This window comes from Nycticebus coucang, chromosome 5, assembly GCF_027406575.1.
Source record: "Nycticebus coucang isolate mNycCou1 chromosome 5, mNycCou1.pri, whole genome shotgun sequence".
Classification (NCBI taxonomy): Eukaryota; Metazoa; Chordata; class Mammalia; order Primates; family Lorisidae; genus Nycticebus; species Nycticebus coucang.
Genome location: NC_069784.1, coordinates 72,963,950 through 72,982,126, shown reverse-complemented (window position 1 = coordinate 72,982,126; position 18,177 = coordinate 72,963,950). Strand labels below are relative to the sequence as shown.

The 18,177-nt window shown below is 41.1% G+C and overlaps 1 protein-coding gene across 4 annotated transcripts in view; it reads right to left on the bottom strand.

Moving 5' to 3' along the window:
- The window catches only part of KLHL32 (kelch like family member 32), a 267,924-nt gene that overhangs the window by 63,674 nt on the left and 186,073 nt on the right, over window positions 1-18,177 (bottom strand). The gene's annotated exons all lie outside the window — the stretch shown is intronic.

Sequence of the window (18,177 nt, the reverse complement as noted above, 5' to 3'; positions counted from 1 at the left end):
TTATTTTGGGTTATATCCAAATGTAAGTTGCTTGGCAAACTGTCCAGCAGTGAGGACATGAGCAGGGGAAGCAGGGTAATCCAAAGGCTGTGGTGACCCTGCCAAGCATCCACCAGTGTTCTCAAACCAGGGACGACAGCAAGAGAATGACAAGTCTTGGTCTTTGTGATGGCCCGGGTGGATCACATCTGAGTGATTGGCCATTGACTTGGAAGAATCTCTCTGTATCTAAGCTAACCAAGTGCTAATAATAAATAGCCAATGTTCATACAAGAAGTACTTTATTTTATAATTTGGAGTAGACTTAAGCCTAACCCTAAAATCACTCAGACTCACTTGCATTCTACTATACTTTCCTGAATGGGAGAAAAACAACCTTTTAGCTAGAGGCTGCAAATTCACTGCACATAACCCATAGCCTACCTTGAGTGTGCCAGAGCCAAGAGCTGTGTCTGTGTGCCATGAGCCACACAAGCTAAAAGTCAATGACGTGTATTACTGAAACATAGTCTATCTTAGCTTTGGCCACACCTATGTCTCCTTGGCTTGTTGGCAATCCTTCATCTAGCATTACAATTTTTATAGGAAAACAGTTTTATTTAATGTGACACCATGACAAGCACTGTATGTAGATCACCTCATGTAACTCTCACAGCTCTGCTGGCGAGATGTTTGTGAAACTCTCTGTTATGGGTTGAATTATGTCCCTCCCAAAATCTGTTGATGTCCTAACCCCTAGTACTTCAGAATGTGATCTTGTTTGGAAATAGAGTAGTTGAAGGTGTAATGAATTAAGATAAGGTCCTGTAATGTTCCTTATTAAGGCCCTTGATCTGATATGACTGCTGGCCTTATAAGAAAATATAAAGAGAGAGAACACCGTGTGAAGATGGAGACCCCCAGGGAGAAAACCACCACGACCATGGAGACAGAAATTGGAGTGATGCGTCTACAAGCTAAGGAATGCCAAGGATGGACAGCAAATACCAGAAACTAGAAGAAAGAAGGAAGGATTCTCTCCTACATGTTTCAGAAGAGCATGGATGGCCCTGCTGGCACCTCAATTTGGACCTCGGGCCTCCAGAGCTGTGAGACTACCCAGTTTATGTTACTTTGTTATAGCGGCCCTGGGAAACAAATACACCTTCAAAGCCAAACTGCCTTTAGACTGTTCTCTCCAGATGACTTTGCTATTTATTCCTCAAGTGCCTTGACTCCAATTGGGAGGACCAAGGAACTCTTCCTGAACCAAACAGAGCCATGGACATGAAGTGATGTGGTGCAGAACCATTGTCCATGGGGGGCAGTGACTTTTTAGGAAAGGGTGCTCACTGTGCCTCTGACACTGCTTATTACCTCCTATCACTCTTACACAGGTGAAGAGTTCTAGAATGGAGTGCCCCCCTAGCATTTTGCAATTTCATCATGTCCCTGGCACAGACATAATACAGAACACAGAAAATATCTGTGTCATATGGTTGCATCTACTGTAGACTATTCCTAGTAGCTGTCCACAAATACTTTGCCTCCAATCTAGGAGTCCTTGTTACACCAACAAGGTTCAGAAATCTGATGGAGATGTTCTGACTTACTGCTATGAATACCTGTGCCTTAATAACACCCAAGTCTCTTATGGCCTCATCTAGTGCTGAGAATGTCACTGACTTATGAAAGAAAAATAAGCATTAACAACATGTACTACCTGAGTATGAGTAAGACCCTGTCTCTACTAAAAATAGAAAAATTAGCCAGGTTTGTGGCAGGTGCCTGTAGTCCCAGCTACTCAGGAGGCTGAGGCAGGAGGATCACTTGAACCCAGGAGTTCAAGGTTGCTGTGAGATATGACGCCATGGCATTCTATCGAGGGTGACAGAATGAGACTCTGTCTCAGCAACAACAACAACAAAACATGTACTATCAGCATAAAAAACTACGACTTTAGTTAAATATAGTAAACTTCTCTCGTGGTTAAAATAAGAGAAATGCCATTTTGATTTCTTGAATTTCCTCTCTCTAAGATAACTAAGTTGAACAAGATTCCGGATTTTTCTGGGTAATAACACTCAACAAATGTGGTTATTTTAACAATGCTGTTTCACTGGTATAATCTTTCATTTCCAATTACTGATGCCCTCATGGTAATTACTACACACCCCTTTTAAAATGTCTCCCAATTATCACGCGTCACTACTCCATTACAGACAAAGTTAGTCCAGAGACAAGGCTTCTATGCATGTAATGGCATACATGAAACGTGAAGTTCTAATATAAAATGGTGATATTACATCACATTTTAAGGACTCTTCTAAATGAAAGGCCATCCTTGATACAAAAGCCAAGAAATTCTCTCTATAAAACCACTCTCAAATTTATTTCAAATAGTCAGAGAAACCTAGTCTGCATAGAAACTACTACAGTTTGATTTTTAACAATGTTAACTCAAAGTGAAATAAAATTGTATCGGCTGCTTATAGGGACCAACTACAAAGTAGGACATGATAATTATGAGGCTCTTTGTCACATACTAAATTCTAAGGCCTCTCCCACTTCAAGTCTCCTGTCACCTACCAAATAAACTTCCCACCAAGCTGTTCACACATGCAGTCCCTCAGTTATTAAAAATGCTCACAGTAAATAGTAAAAAGTTCTGCATCATATGCTTTTTGTAACCTACATAATGCCAACCATAATGCCTTTTTCATAGGTTGTGATTGAAAAATACTTCTTGGGCCAGGCGCAGTGGCTCACGCATGTAATCCTAGCACTCTGGGGGACCAAGGCAAGTGGACTGCCTGAGCTTATGGGATGGAGACGTAAGAGCAAGACTCCATCTCTAAAAATAGTCAGGCATTCTGGTGGGCACCTGTAGTCCCAGCTACTTGGGAGGCTAAGGCAAGAGGATCACTTGAGCCCAGGAGTTTGAGATTGCTGTGAGCTATGAGGCAATGGCACTCTACCCAGAGTGACAAAGTGGGACTCTGTCTCCAAAAAAAAAAAGAAAAGAAAAAAAATACTTGTTGGATTATGATGAAAAAAATACATCTATGACTTCACACGGAAAGAGGGAATGATAGTTTGGCTATAGACATGACTTCATAATTGGGGAAAATATACAGATCTCACACACTTAACTGAGAAAAGTGCTCTCGACTGTTGGATTTGAGCTTAAGAAATCATCTTGTAATGCTAACTAGGTATTAATTTTTTTTTTTTTTTTGTAGAGACAGAGTCTCACCTTATCGCCCTCGGTAGAGTGCCCTGGCGTCACACAGCTCACAGCAACCTCCAAATCCTTGGGCTTAGGCGATTCTCTCGACTCAGCCTCCCGAGCAGCTGGGACTACAGGCGCCCGCCACAACGCCCAGCTATTTTTTGGTTGTAGTTTGGCCGGGGCCGGGTTTGAACCCGCCACCCTCGTTATACGGGGCCGGTGCCCCACCAACTGAGCCACAGGCGCCACCCCCTACTAGGTATTAATTTTTGCATACAATTGGTAAATATACTGGAAGACCCCTTTGTGGTGCCAGATACCTGAGGCCTGGCTTCCACGGTGAATCCTCATCTTCTTACTTTCTGTATGTTAGATTTTCTCCCCTCTTCCCAGAAGGTTTAAAAAGCAGCTTGCTTTTCTTAGAATTTAGTGATCCAAAAAGTAAATGTACATAGTGTTTGCCAACAATATAGTAAGCATTATCAAGTAGAAATGAATTCTCAATTTTCCTTTAGAACATGAGGAGAACGTTGAGACTCTTTGTTGGAAATGATTACTATTTGTAAAGCACTTAAAGATGTTGTTTGGTTCAACAGACATTAAAAAGCTTGTAAAAAACAGGAAGTTCTGCAATACAAATGTTCTTTCCCATTTGGAAGACAACCCAGATTTGATTCCATTTCCTTGGAAAGACAAGCCACTCTAGCTGAAAGTCTTCTGACTTTTAATTGCACTAGTTACTTGCACCATTTGTTTGACGCTTTTCTCTCCAGCCGTGCATAAGGTTCAGGGGGTATCTTTACTGCTTTCCATCTTCTTCTCTATCTTCACAATACACGTAGGTGAGCAGGCAAGAAAAAAATAGCATACCTTTAAAAATTCAACGGCTGTTGCTTTTAATATTTAAATTGCTAAATTAAGGTGTGCAGTATATGCCTAAAATGTTAGCTGCAGTGGAGATAACTATGGCAGCCTACAGAGAGAAAAACAAAAAGCTATTTATTGCCTAACCTTTTCACAACTATTCACTATCTTAAGGCTACTATTCAATATCCAGTGCACAGGCATCTTACCTTGACTCAGAAAAATTACAAGTTCAACTGGGCATGCATAGTTATTAAGTTTTATAATTTTATTTTATCCCTGTCTCCTTCACTGGGTCATAAGTGGCTGGGACAAGGCACTGGTGACATCTGTAATTTAGAGTTGTAGGAAAAGCACATGACTTTATACTGAGCTATCTGAAGGCCTCAGCAAGTCAAATTTCGTCATCTAAAATCAGGAAAATATATTCCAAGGCAGTTCATCATCTTTGGAGCTGCTGTAAGAACTATGGAGTCTCTAATTTTATTCTCGGAAAGACATTAGCACCAGAATGTTTATTGCAACTCAATTCATAACTGACATGCTGTGGAAGCAACCTAAATGCCCATCAACCCATGAATGGATTGACAAACTGTGGCATATGTATACCATGGAATACTATTCAGCCATTAAAAAAGATGGAGACTTTACATTTTTTATGTTTACCTGGATGGAGTTGAAACACATTCTTTGTAAAATATCTCAAGAATGGAAAAAAAAATCCAATGTACTGAATACTAATATGAAACCAATATATAAACAATTACTTGCCCACAGAATAAAACACAAATATAGTCTAGCAAGGGGAGGGGTGAGGAAGAAAAGGCGGGGAGGAAGGAGGAGAGGGCCATTAGCAGCAGGAGGTGGGAAGACAATTGGCGGATTTCACCTCAAGTACACAATGTGAGGGTGTTTAGCATACAACCTGGGTGAGGGGCTCAACAACTTTCCCCTGGAAGTGAGAACAAGGTAAATAAGAACAACCTAAAAATTTGTACCCTCACATTAATTTGAAATAAAATTTAAAAATCAAAATCAAAAATCGAGAAAGGTGACAATGCATTCCATACAAGACACTTTATTTACAGAAGAGCAGAAAATTCCAGATCCCAAAAATGTATATAAAGTGCCTTCAACATAATAGATGCTCAATAATTAGTAGTTATATGATTATTGTTCCCTTCTATAAACATGGTTCATAGTGCTTAAACTATAGCTTCATGTAGTTCATAAATTTTATTCCCTGACTAGGCAAAGGGAAGAAAACACCAAATGTCTAATACAAACTTTGTTTTTCTAAAGTATTGGCAAAAATCATTATTGTCATGTAAAATCATTCATTTATTCTGGACTTGAAAAAAGACTTCACCAGAGATATGCAAGGAGAACAGGTTGAGAAATTCTACTGGACTATAAGCAAGTATGTGTTACTTTAATATATTCTGGTTCCCAAGTTCTGTATTGCTCACAGCAAAAAAGGCACACAGAGAAATCTGAGGATGGAGGAGCTGTATTTCTTTATGACCTTATTTGAAAGATAAACTCTTTGGGGAAATATAATTCATTCAGATTATCAAGACCCTGCTGTGCAAATCTACAGTCTGGGAGCACACTATGGAGATCAAAAAATATTTACTTTATTCTGTTGGGTATAAAAGCTTTTAATGAATGCATAATTAAGACAAAAAAGTGTATACAGCTTTAAAAATTCCACTGCTGAGCCAAGCCATTAATACCCAAGGCACCATACCTGGCCGTGATTCTACCTGTTCCCTATTTTGATTACAACCAAGTTATAAATCAAGGTATTATGAGACGACCCACCCTGGTGCCGTGGGAAGGAACTGAGAAGAGAGAACAACATGCAGGGTGCTGGTGCGGCTGTGTGGGGAAGGGCTGGCCCTTTAGAACAGGCTAAAAGAAACCAACAAATAAATAACTTCCAAACCTTTTAATAGCCTTGGGATGAATCATGCAGGAAAAAAGTTACCATGTTTATCACATATGTAAAGAGATCTGTGAGTTTTCTCATTTTTTTTTTTTTGTAGAGACAGAGTCTCACTGTACCATCCTCGGGTAGAGTGCCGTGGCGTCACACGGCTCACAGCAACCTCTAACTCTTGGGCTTACGCGATTCTCTTGCCTCAGCCTCCAGAACAGCTGGGACTACAGGCGCCCGCCACAACGCCCGGCTATTTTTTTGTTGCAGTTTGGCCAGGGCTGGGTTTGAACTCGCAACTCTTGGCATATGGGGCCGGCGCCCTACTCACTGAGCCATAGGCGCCGCCCTGTGAGTTTTCTCAATACTAGCTTAGAGTTGATAGGATAAGTCTAATTATTATGGAAGAAAAATGAGCTATTCATTGACAATGCAGGCCAGATTACTTGAGATATAAGATAATGTAAACCCAGATATTTTTATACATATAAATATTTAACATACAGAGAGGTATGGGCATATTTTGTGAACAAAGATGTGGATATGCTGGACAACCACATGTAACTCCATATTCATATACTGATAAAATATGTAAATGATGTAATGTGGTTAAATAAAAACAAAGTATTAGCTGCAATTCAAAAAATAGGGAGAAAAACCCAGCATGCTCTAATTTTTGGAGTCTTGGAAGGCCTGTTTAAATATGTTTGTGCTGTATAACAGAGGAATACGACAATTAGGTTACTGGTACATTTTCATAATCAATTGTATGCATAATACCTAAGGCTCATGAATAATTTTCTATTGTTCCTGGGGAAAGTCTCTAGTAAGCTGGCAATCTAGTAGGGAGAGAGCACAGAAACATGGCCTTCAGTAACAACTAAAAATTCTGGCCCCAGTCACTATGTGCTGCAAAATGTGTTTCAAAATTTACTAAAGCTGACTCGGCACATCAGGAGCTTACCAATGAATTACAAACTATACAGGGGAAATTAATACAGTATATGTTTTCCCTTTAATTGAAAATAGTCTGCCTTGGCAACTAGGGTTTTAAAAGTAAAATCTCAATAATTACAAATGTTTTTTAAACTATGGGAGGCAAAATTAAGTTTAAAAAATTTAAAAACAGCAGAGAATAAAAGTAATTATGATATACTGCCTTACCTGCTGTAGTACAAAGAATGCTGAAAATCAGCCCCAAACCATGCACCCTTTAAATCATTCCTCAGCATGTCAGTCATAACTTAATAAAGTAGTTTAAAAAAAAAAATCCCTCAGTTATCTACATAGACTGTTGGTCTTAATCATTATAAACAAGAGTGAAGATTAGAAGGATTTTTGGGTTCAGATCTGCATTGTTTTAGCTTTTATATTTTGGATACTAATAAGGACACATAATATCAGTATTTTTAGAAGTACAGACCAAATTTATCTAACTATAACGACAATCTTTTCAAATTTTGAATATCACTGAGTTAGTGGCCAGGTCCCTGAGTACCCGGGCACAACGTCTAGAGGAGTTCTCAGCAGGCACAGACACTGGCATCCCCCAGAAACGCGTTAGAGTACAAATTCTCAGGCCCTCCCAGACCTCTCAACTCAGAAACTCTGGGGAGGGCCCAGTAATCTGTTTTGACCAGCAATTCAGGTGAGTCTTTGCTTGGTCATCTAAGACAGTGATCCGGAGTATGCATTTGAGTGGAGAAAGGAGTGACTCCATCCTGCACAAACACGTTTCTGCAGCAAACCAACCATGTGAAGCTAGGGGCAAGCATCATCTGAACGTGTGGGGCTGAGCCCTGCCCACCCCGAGCTGAGTTCCAGGATACAGACAGGCAGTCATTTTCTAGAGCCTGTAGCATGTGCCCTGGCCGTGCAGTGGGAAGCAGGCTGGGAGGCTGCCCAGAAGGACACAGTGCACAGACAGTGAGAAGGGGTGGAGGGAAAGTCTGGGAAGGAAAGAGGAGGGTGGCATTCTCCCCGTAGGAAATAACCTACATTTGTGCTCACTTCAGCAGCACGTACACTAAGAAATAACTCACATTAGTTCTTTTAAACAAGGGCATTGCTGTTGTTTACCCGAGTCAGGAAGCATAGGACACCATCAACTTTATAATAAAAAGTTGTTTCACAGAGAGCTCTCATAGTGCAAGCAGAAGGAATTTAATCAAACAACGCGTGTTTCTAAGTACCTGCTACAAACTGGAGCTAGATAAAAGCCTTTTCCAATTGTTTCTTGGATTCTGTATACAAGGCGTTTTATTTACAGATGAGCAGAGGAAACAATGAAGCAGAACTTCTATCTACAAGTGTCAATACTATGGAAGGTGCTGCTTTTGTCAAAGCACAGACTTTATTATTTATTAAAGTACCATTGTGGTCTGATGTTTTCACATTTCAAAGGCAGGGAGAAAGTGATGGTTCATTTAGTTGTGACTTTTTAAAAACAATGTATGCACTCCTATAAAATCAAAGAGATGTGGCTGGGGGGGAGGGGGAATACCTTCTACAGAATGGTGATTAGTCCCCCAAAGTTCAGGAACAGACTTGTCCAATTTGATTCAATGAAGATAGCAAAGTTGCTACAATTTCCAGAAATGAAAGAAGATAAGCCAGGGGGATGGGTAGGAGGATAACTGGAATTAATAGAGAAATTCACAGGTGAAGCTTTGCATTTACTGGCTTTGGCTTCCAGGGCACCCAGACGGGATTCTGTGGATACTTTGCATGCACTATCTCATTGAGTCTGTCAACATCCCTAAAAGGTAGATCATATGTAGGGTGCCATATCTGTACTTCACAGATGAGGAGTGGGGGCTAAAGGAGTTAAGTAACTTGCCCAAGGTCACACAACTTTGGGACATGAACTTATATCATGGGGAGATAGATAAGTAAGTCAAGACACACAATACTGTCTGAACAGCCTCCTAGAAGATTGCCCATAATTAAAAAGAGGAGAGAAATTTAACTCTAACTGGGTAGACGGATCAGGCAACTCTGGACGAGGAGATAACATGTGAGCCAAGTACTTGAAGGTGAAATAGGAATTCAGAAGGTGACAAAGTGAGTTAAAAAGAATCCACAGAAAAGGAGACGTCATACAAAGAGCTTTAGGTACAGGGAAATGCACAGCGTTCACAAGACTGAGGCACAGCACATGTGTATCAAGTTATTTTTATTCAAAAAAAAAAAAAAGGGCGGCACCTAATGGCTCTGGGAGTAGGGCGCAGGTCCCATATACCAAGGGTGGTGGGTTCGAACCCGGCCCCAGCCAAAACTGCAAAAAATATATAAATAAATAAATAAAATAAAAAACTTAAAAAAAAGACTCAAGTGGTAGGAAGTTTCATAGTAAAGACAAACTGTGTGCCAAATTAAGAGGAATAAACCTTATCCTGAAGGCTATGGTGAAATACTGAATAACGAATGATTTTAAGCAAAAGTATGATATGATCAGGTTATATTTTTTAATCAAACAGAATTTTTCTTGAATTAAGAAAATTCTTCAAAATCAATCAAACAGAATTTTGGAGGAGGTACTGGTGTGGGGCAAGAGTGAAAGCAGGTTCATAGGTGAGAAGTTTCTTCAGCCTAGGTAATAAGGAATGAGGATCTGAACTAAGACAGTGGTAATGGAAAGAGAGAGAATGAGAGAGCTCGTAGAAGACAAGGGAGCAGAGCTGAAAGGTCCCGGTGTCTGTGTACATGGGGCACAGGGAGACTGGAGGGTGGCTCCTGGCTTTCTGGCTGGGTTCACATGCACAATGGCCGTGGTGTGCCTGCAGAACCTCCAGACCAGGCAACTAAGCAGATCAGAGTACATTATGGAGACAAGTAAGAGAAAAGATAGGGTTGGAAAACTAGTCTGCCATCAGGGGATGGTAAGCTGGCTTAGATTTTATGGCAAAAATTGTTTTGTGAGACAAATAGATGGCACAATACTGATTAGTGTTAGACCACAGATAAGGAGCCCAGCTAAGTTACTGTAGGAAAGTCCAGGAAAAGAATCCACACCTGACTGATGTCAATGACGAGGACAGAGAAGGCAGCACACTGAGAACTGGTTAAAAGGCTAACCCAGTAAAATGTAGTGGAACTCATAAGGTCATGGAGGAGGGTAACATACATGAAGCTTTCTGGCTCGGGGGATTGAAAGACAGTGCATGAAAGAGTGACAGTAGTGACAGTGAGCAGAGTGACAGCTCCACAGAGCCTCTGAGACCTGAGGGACAGTCAAGTGTTAGGCCTAGGCTATAATGGAAAAATACCAGTTAACTCCTGACAAACTCCTGGGCTGCAAGCCCTCAACAAATGGAGTAAATCTAGTTCACTCTCAAGATAGACGGGAAAGTACTCACTAACTTCTCGCTTGACTAACTCCTGGGCCTAGGAAATGAACCGACTGTCCCTGGACTGACCTTTAGAAATACCAGGTGGAAGGAACACCAAGACAAAGATGTATGGAGGAAAAGTACTGGAACTAAAATGTATGGGAAAATATTACAACAAAAAATGTATGACTAATGGCTAACTAACCGCAAAGTTCTGCTTCTGTACAATTCTGGCTTGCAACCCCTACCCAGAGGGTGACCTGGACAGCCTGTGTGCCAACCAGGACGCAAACCCAGCCTTAAAAATTCAATCCCTTCCACACTTGTGGCTGCTCTCAGAAACCCCATGTTGGGACACTGAGGCAGTCACTGGCCGACTCTTCAATAAAAGGACTGCCTGGAGGCACCTGTAGCTCAGTGGGTAGGACACCAGCCACATACACCTAGGCTGGCAGGTTCAACCCCAGTGGGGTCAGCTAGGCAACAATGACAGCTGCAACAACAACAAAAAAAGCTGGTGTTGTGGTAGGTGCCTGTAGTCCCAGCTACTTGGGAGGCTGAGGCAAGAGAATTGCTTAAGCCTAAGAGTTTCTGGTTGCTGTGAGCTGTGATGCACAGCACTCTACTGAGGGAGACATAATAAAACCCTGCCTCAAAAAAAAGGACGGAACTGTAAATCTGGTTTGGCAGTGTAGTCTTTGTAGAACTCCTGGGCACAACACAAGGAGCTAAGGGAAGAAGAACTAGTGAAGCAAATGAAGCAAATGAAAAAGAGTAAGAGAACTAGGAGCAGAGTCCCGGGACAGAGAGACACAGGAGAGAAGGCATCTGTGTCAAAATGCTGCAGTGGGATCACACTACGATACCATCAAGGGGCCAGATGCTGGGGTTCACACCGGTAATCCAGCACTTGGGAGGCCAAGGCAAGAGGACTGCTGAGGCCAGGAGTTTGAGAGCAGACTGGGATATATACCAAAACCATAATTCTACAAAATATTTTTTAAAAATTAGCTGGGCATGGTGGTGCATACCTGTAGTCCCAGTTACTAGGAAGGCTGAGGCAAGAGGATCACTGGAGCCCAGGAGTTTGAGGTTGCTGTCAGCTATGATGAAATGGCACTCTACCTAGGGTGACAAAGTGAGACTCTGTCTCAAAAAGAAAAGAAAAGTTTCTCCTACCTTATTGATCCCACTACAAACCAAAAAGTGCCAGTGGAGTAGGAGATCAAAGTTGCAGGAAACAGGGGCGTAAGTGATGCAGTAAGGTGCAGAAAGGTAGTTCAGCTTCAGAGAAGAGGCAGACACTCTGTCGTGAGTAGCAGCAATACTTACAGGTGGAAGGTGCAGGGGAGAAGGATTATCTCAAATAAAAGATAGATTTTCTTTTAGCCTCGTTTCCAAGTATCAATAATGGAATTAAGGAGAATGATGTTTCTTTGTTTTATTCATTTATTCCAAAACAGTCCAGTGTTTTATTTTCAAGAAGAAAAATATATGCTGAAAGTGACTTGAAAATTGCCCCGCTAACAACAATTGGCTTAGAATCGAAATTACTCATATTAAAAAAATCATTCAAGACAATCTTTCCCCTCTTTAAAAAATCACAAAGAAAATACAGCAACACTAGATTACCCACCCAACAAATTAAAATGCCAAAAGGACCTCCCCAGCTAGCCAGCGTGCCCCTGGGCTGTCCCTTGCTCACGTCCATTAGTGTGGGTTTAAGGATTAAAAGCCAACATAAAACCACATAAAAAAAATTAATTGGGACCCTAAAATGGCTACAAAAGATCTTATGATGCTGCATTTTGGAGCCAAATACGAATGATATTTGGCAAATATAATATTCTGAATGACCCATTCCAGATAGCAAATACTCTGGATTAGAATAGATAACTAGCAGTTGGCTATGCTTTTTTGCAGTTTTGGCAGGGGCTGGGTTTGAACCTGCCACCCTCAGCATATGGGGCTGGCGCCCTACCCACTGAGACACAGGTGCCGCCCTGCAGTTGGCTATGCTTTAATAGATCTGATAGATTTCCACCCTTTTTTTTTTTTTATCATTTTCACTGATTAAAAATAATCCAAAAGATTAAGCAATTTATAATACATTTTCCAAACTTTGTACTTAACTTTGTCTAAACACAAGAGTATCTGCTCTAGCGAACTGTAGAATGGCACTCAGTTACTGCATTTGATTATGGGTGTATTAAATATATATGAGGGTATGATCATTTGTCTTCTCTGATGTGCAAAAGAAAATGGCTTGGTACTGGAGAAAAATGAGCATGAGTTATAACTTCTCAACTTTGAGGATAAATTATTCTATTTGGAATACGCATGATATATTGTATATTTGGGCAACACTGTTAATTGAATACTTAAAATGATAATAATACATTGTTTGGAAGAGATAACCTTCTATAAGTCATTGTAGTGTTAAAAAAATGATAATCTAATTATAATACCATAAAATACAAAAGCTTCTCAGGGTCAAATTTAATCCCTATAGAAAGTATTTTCAACCTAAAAAATATTCAATGGGTAAAACTAATGGAAGGCTGGTAACATATTTCTCTTACTATAATATAAAATTTCAATATTTAAAAAGCAGAGAGGGCAGCGCCTGTGGCTCAAGGAGTAGGGCGCCGGCCCCATATACCAGAGGTGGTGGGTTCAAACCCGACCCTGGCCAAAAACTGCAAAAATAAATAGGAGAGAGAAAATTACTGAATGTAGGTACCTTCTGATTCTTCAGTACATACTGAACTCCCACGACGTGAGGAAAAGGAGGGACTGAGTATAAAATTGGTATAGAGCATGACCCCTGCCCTCAAGAGTCCCCACCCCGCCCCTGGAGTAGCCGGGAGCAGTACAAGACATTTTCCAACAGCATTGAACGATGTGCACAATCATGCAAAAGTGAAATGCAGATACTTTCGGCCCTGGTGAAGGTATTGCAGGGATCCAGTGTTTCTCAAGGCTGAAAGGGGAAACATTTTTTCTTAGTAAAACCCCCATTTGTATGAAACAAACATACACACAAAGACCCAGAATTTCCCTAACTCCATCATGAGAGAGTAATAGCCTTTAAACCAGGGGTCCTCAAACTGAGGCCCACGGGCCACATGAGGCGGTGTGATTGTATTTGTTCCCATTTTGTTTTTTTACTTCAAAATAAGATATGTGCAGTGTGCATAGGAATGTGTTCATAGTTTTTTTTTATTTTTTTAAACTATAGTCCAGTCCTCCAACGGTCTGAGGGACAGGTACCTGGCCCCCTGTTTAAAAAGTTTGAGGACGCCTACTTAAACCTTTGTACCTTCACTGAAAAGAAAAAAATGACTAATTCTCACCATGGCCCATTTAGTGTGAAACTTAGTGAAGATGAGGGATGCCAAACAGACCTCAGTCACAAGGAAGACAGGGCAGGGGTGCTCCTCCCTCCCGTTTCCCTCACCTTCCCTCCTGGCTTTGAATGATGAACAGAGAGACTCTGGGCCACATGTGCACCATAAACAGAACAACACCTCCCATCTGGGGAAATGATCTCTCATGCTCATAAAAGCAGAAAACACAACCAGTGGAAGAAACCCCTCTGTTTCCCATACAGTGACGAAACGCTCCACCTATAGCCCTGATGGGCCTTTCCTCTCACATCCCGCAGTCTCCTCTTGCAGGTCACGTCTTTCACATAAAAGTGCTAAACTAATGCCGCTTAATGACAAATTAATGTCCATGAATAAAAAATACACCTCTAATAGCATAGAGTAATTTGCCATTACAATATCATCATTGGACATGCCCCTGGTTTAATACGATGTATTTAATTCATAACCTAATGAGTGATATATAAAAAGAGGGAGATGAACCCTGCAATTACATTTATGTGAGTCTGTCACCTTATTTGTAAAACCTTAGAGTCATTTACATTCAAATTAGAACAAATGAGTGATTTCACAAAGTGCGCTGATAAATGACCACAGCAGCCCCAGACAAAACTGTATTTCCTGTGAACACATTAACAGTTTCCTATTATTTGTTAAAAATTACAATGCGCATTGCCCAGTGTGGTGTGAATAATGACTTTTTTACTGATTAGGTCAGAAGAGTAATATGTAGCAAAATAAATAATTTTTCTTTTCATTTTTTCTGATTTTTGCTTTAAATTAACTACTGCATTCTGGTGGATTCACACTGCCACCTGCTGTCTGGGAACAGACACTGGACATACATTCCTATCAAAGGGAGTTTATGTATTCACTACTTTGGTAGTTTTATAAAAAAGTCTATGTGATGGTTCTTTTTTCTCAATACATTTAAATTGCTTGTCATTATAAAGACTGTGACAGTAAACAGAAAGACCACTTGTTCACAAAACAACAGGATATATGATTGGAGGAATGGGTATAAAATTTAAAAACATCAGTTGGTTGATTTTTTTGAAGCTAACTATAAACAAAGACATCTTTAGCCTGGCACGGTGACTCACATCTGTAATCCTGGAACTCTGGGAGGCTAGAATTAAACTAGCCTTGAGCTTAGGAATTTGAGACCAGCCCGAGCCACAGCAAGACCTTATCTCTACTGCAAACAAAAAAATTAGCTGGGCTTTGTGGAGGGCACTTATACTCTCAGCTACTAGGGAGGCTGAGGCAGGAGGATCCCTTGTGCCCAGGAGTTTGACGTTGCCGTGAGCAAGGCTGACATCACAGCACTCTACCCAGGGTGACAGAGTGAGACTCTGTCTCATCTTCGGCAAAGTACCTGAATCCTAACACACCACTTCCAGGAAATCCATCACCAAATGCAGTGCCGACACCCCCAATCTTACGGCACTGTGCATCAGCAGAGGACAGGGGGCTGTGTGTGATGTTTTCCCCACCCCTGCCGCTTCGGACAATCTAAAGGGAACTGAAAGGCCCTGCCTGCCACCAAGGATCTCTACCAGCTAGTGTTCTCCCAAATGGCAAGTCCCAACATGAAAATTCTGCCACAGGGCCCAGAACAAAGTGGGCCAGGAAAGGCACTATGCCAAGGAAATGAGGCTGGGGAAGAACAGGCCTGGCCTTGGCAATGAAGATCAGGACTTCTGTAGGGAAATACTGCACCTGAAAGGTCATCACAGGAGGTAGTGGAAGTCTCCACACCAGAGCAACATCCTAGTCTTCAATTTAAGTTTCTTTATCCCTAAAAAGAAAACAACACCCACCTGCCTTGAGGGGGTGGCTCAGCAGAGTAGGAATGGGAGTCCTTGCAGAAACTCAGCATGACAGGCCCTCAGTGTGCACTGCCTCACTTCTCTGGGAAAGACAGTGATGCTCTGGGGATTGCAGTTTGGCATGGAGAGAAGCTAGGAACAAGCCGAGAACCTAGGAGATACTGTAACCTATAAGCAAGAATGGCAAGGGCCTGGGGAGAGGCAAGGCCCCCTAACTCCTGTCACTTAGCATCACGTTCACTGGCGCTCCCTTTTATCCCGACAAACGTGCTTGTCGGGATAAAAGGGAGGCCTGTGTGGAGACCTCACAGCCTACAGGGCTAATTCCAAGCTGTCCTCGCTGACACAGAGGAGCTCTGTTCCTGCAGTGTGGGGCACTTGTTCTCAGCAGCCCACCACAGGAAAAGCAAGAGGAGGTGTTCACACAGGGGCCGCAGGTGTCTCTCTCCTTTTCTCGGGAGGTGGGGGGTGGCGGGCAGAAGCAGCATCTACATGTGTTCAGAGGATCTTCGGGCTGAGGCCAAAGCTGGTGGCTCAGGAGGGTCAGGGAGCATCGCACGTGGTTATCTTTGGACACTCTGTCTAGTGAACAGTCGTACTGGTGACAGAAGGTAGCAGAACAGGGTCCATCCACCCTTCACTCCTCTGGCAGAGGAACCAAAGAAATGATGGCAATTTCAGAACAACACAACATTGCCAGACATCCTAGTGAGAAGTATGGTTTCAAAAGCTCTGAGTTGACAAAGTACCGCCGGAGGATGGAAAATACATTAGCATTGACTGACAGGGAATGATCTCCAGGTATAAATGGAACATTGGAAATTTTTCACTTAAAAATTATTTTTACATACTCAATAAAATGGTCTCATTCAAAATTAAAAATCATTTGAACAATATTGCCAACAAATAGCAAATAAGCCTAGCTGTAAGACTGTATCGAAATAAAACAGACTAACCCAGTCTGTGATTTTTATAATCCTAAGAGAGAAGCAGGGTATATGTTTTTAGAAGACTGAAATAATGAAGGTTTCTGCATATACATGATTTTGGGACTCACGTTGTCAGTTTCCTTCTACAAGTTTGACATCTTACAATAATCACAGACAAGAAGGAAAAGACTACACAAAAGAATGAAATGAAAACGTATTTGTGAAAGTTTCAACCACTATCAAAGGAACCTGAAATGGTAGTTAACTGCCCATTAAACGTATCTGTATACAAGTTACACTTTTACCTAAGCAAAGAAATGAAATACAACAGTTAAATTCCAAAGTGCGCGAGTCACTTAGTATCTCAACAAATTCATCTGATAGGGTAGGAGAAAATATCTGTGTACTTTTGATGTTCCCCTGGAATTGTTATTTATAGAAAATCATAGGTACAGTTATCCAAAGACACACACATATATACACACCACTTATAATATGCATCATGATAACTAACACTGTAACCAAACTTGTATCATCAATACGCATCACCAATTATCCGCCAGGGAAAAAGTGAATAAGGTGATGATATGTAAAGCTCAAGCTGCAATATTTCACAGAGAAATGTCAAATAAAAGTAATTTCAATTTCACAAGTCAAACACATACTTTTGAAGTTGTATAACCTTTCTATATGATTCCCATTTGCTACTGGCAGAAAAGGATTTAAAACAACTTTCCCATGCCACTTAACAATATTGAAGGGAAAAGAAAGGAAAGTAAGATAAAAATAGTCAAATATGTACTATTAGATTAAAGTGCTCAGATGATGATAGAAATTCCCTGTGTTGTATGTGGATTGCTCCTTGGTGCACACCGCTGCACTCGTCACACGGTCTTTCGGGGAGGTGCTGGCTCCTGTTCCCTCAGGGTTGTGAGGAAGATTAAGATGCTGTATGAGAAAGAGCTTTGCAAACAACCTAATGGGCACCAGAAGTCAATGATAAAGGAAGTATTTAAAATCAGAGAAAATAATTGGGCAAGAAAACAAATTTTTTCTGCTAATATCATGTCATATGCCCAAAGATAGTGGAATTATCTTAAAATTATCACTATTGTTATAGTGCTGTAATAAATGCAAGTGAAAGTGACCACCAGTGGGGTAAATGGGAAGATCCTAAAGTTAGAAATAAGTTCTTAACTCTCTGTAAAGTCAATCTGCCTAAGATGCCCTAAATCTCCCTTACCCACCTAAGAGTTTTCATTCAAGAAAAAAAATAGTCTTTGGAATCAGGAAGGCCAACCACTCACCAGACATATTATCTCAGACAAGTTGCATAAATTTCAAATCTCTGATTTTTCATCTATAAAAATGTGCAGTTGTAAGAACTGAACATGAATACATATGTGAATACACACTCAATGCTGGTGTACAGGAGTTTTCTCTCCCTCCTGCTCATGGAGCTTTTCTGACCAGCCAGCAAATCAGGGGGACACACACAGGCCACTCAACCCCTCTCCAGCAGTCACTGCCTGGGAAGTGCACAAGGTGATTAGTCACATAGGACTTTGGGATATTTTAGCTACCCTTGCTGCGATCTTCAACTACCACTGAACATGTCCTGCACTTGTTATTTCTGAAATCAGAGAACACTGTTTCAGACCAGGACCCTGTCCAGTGTCATC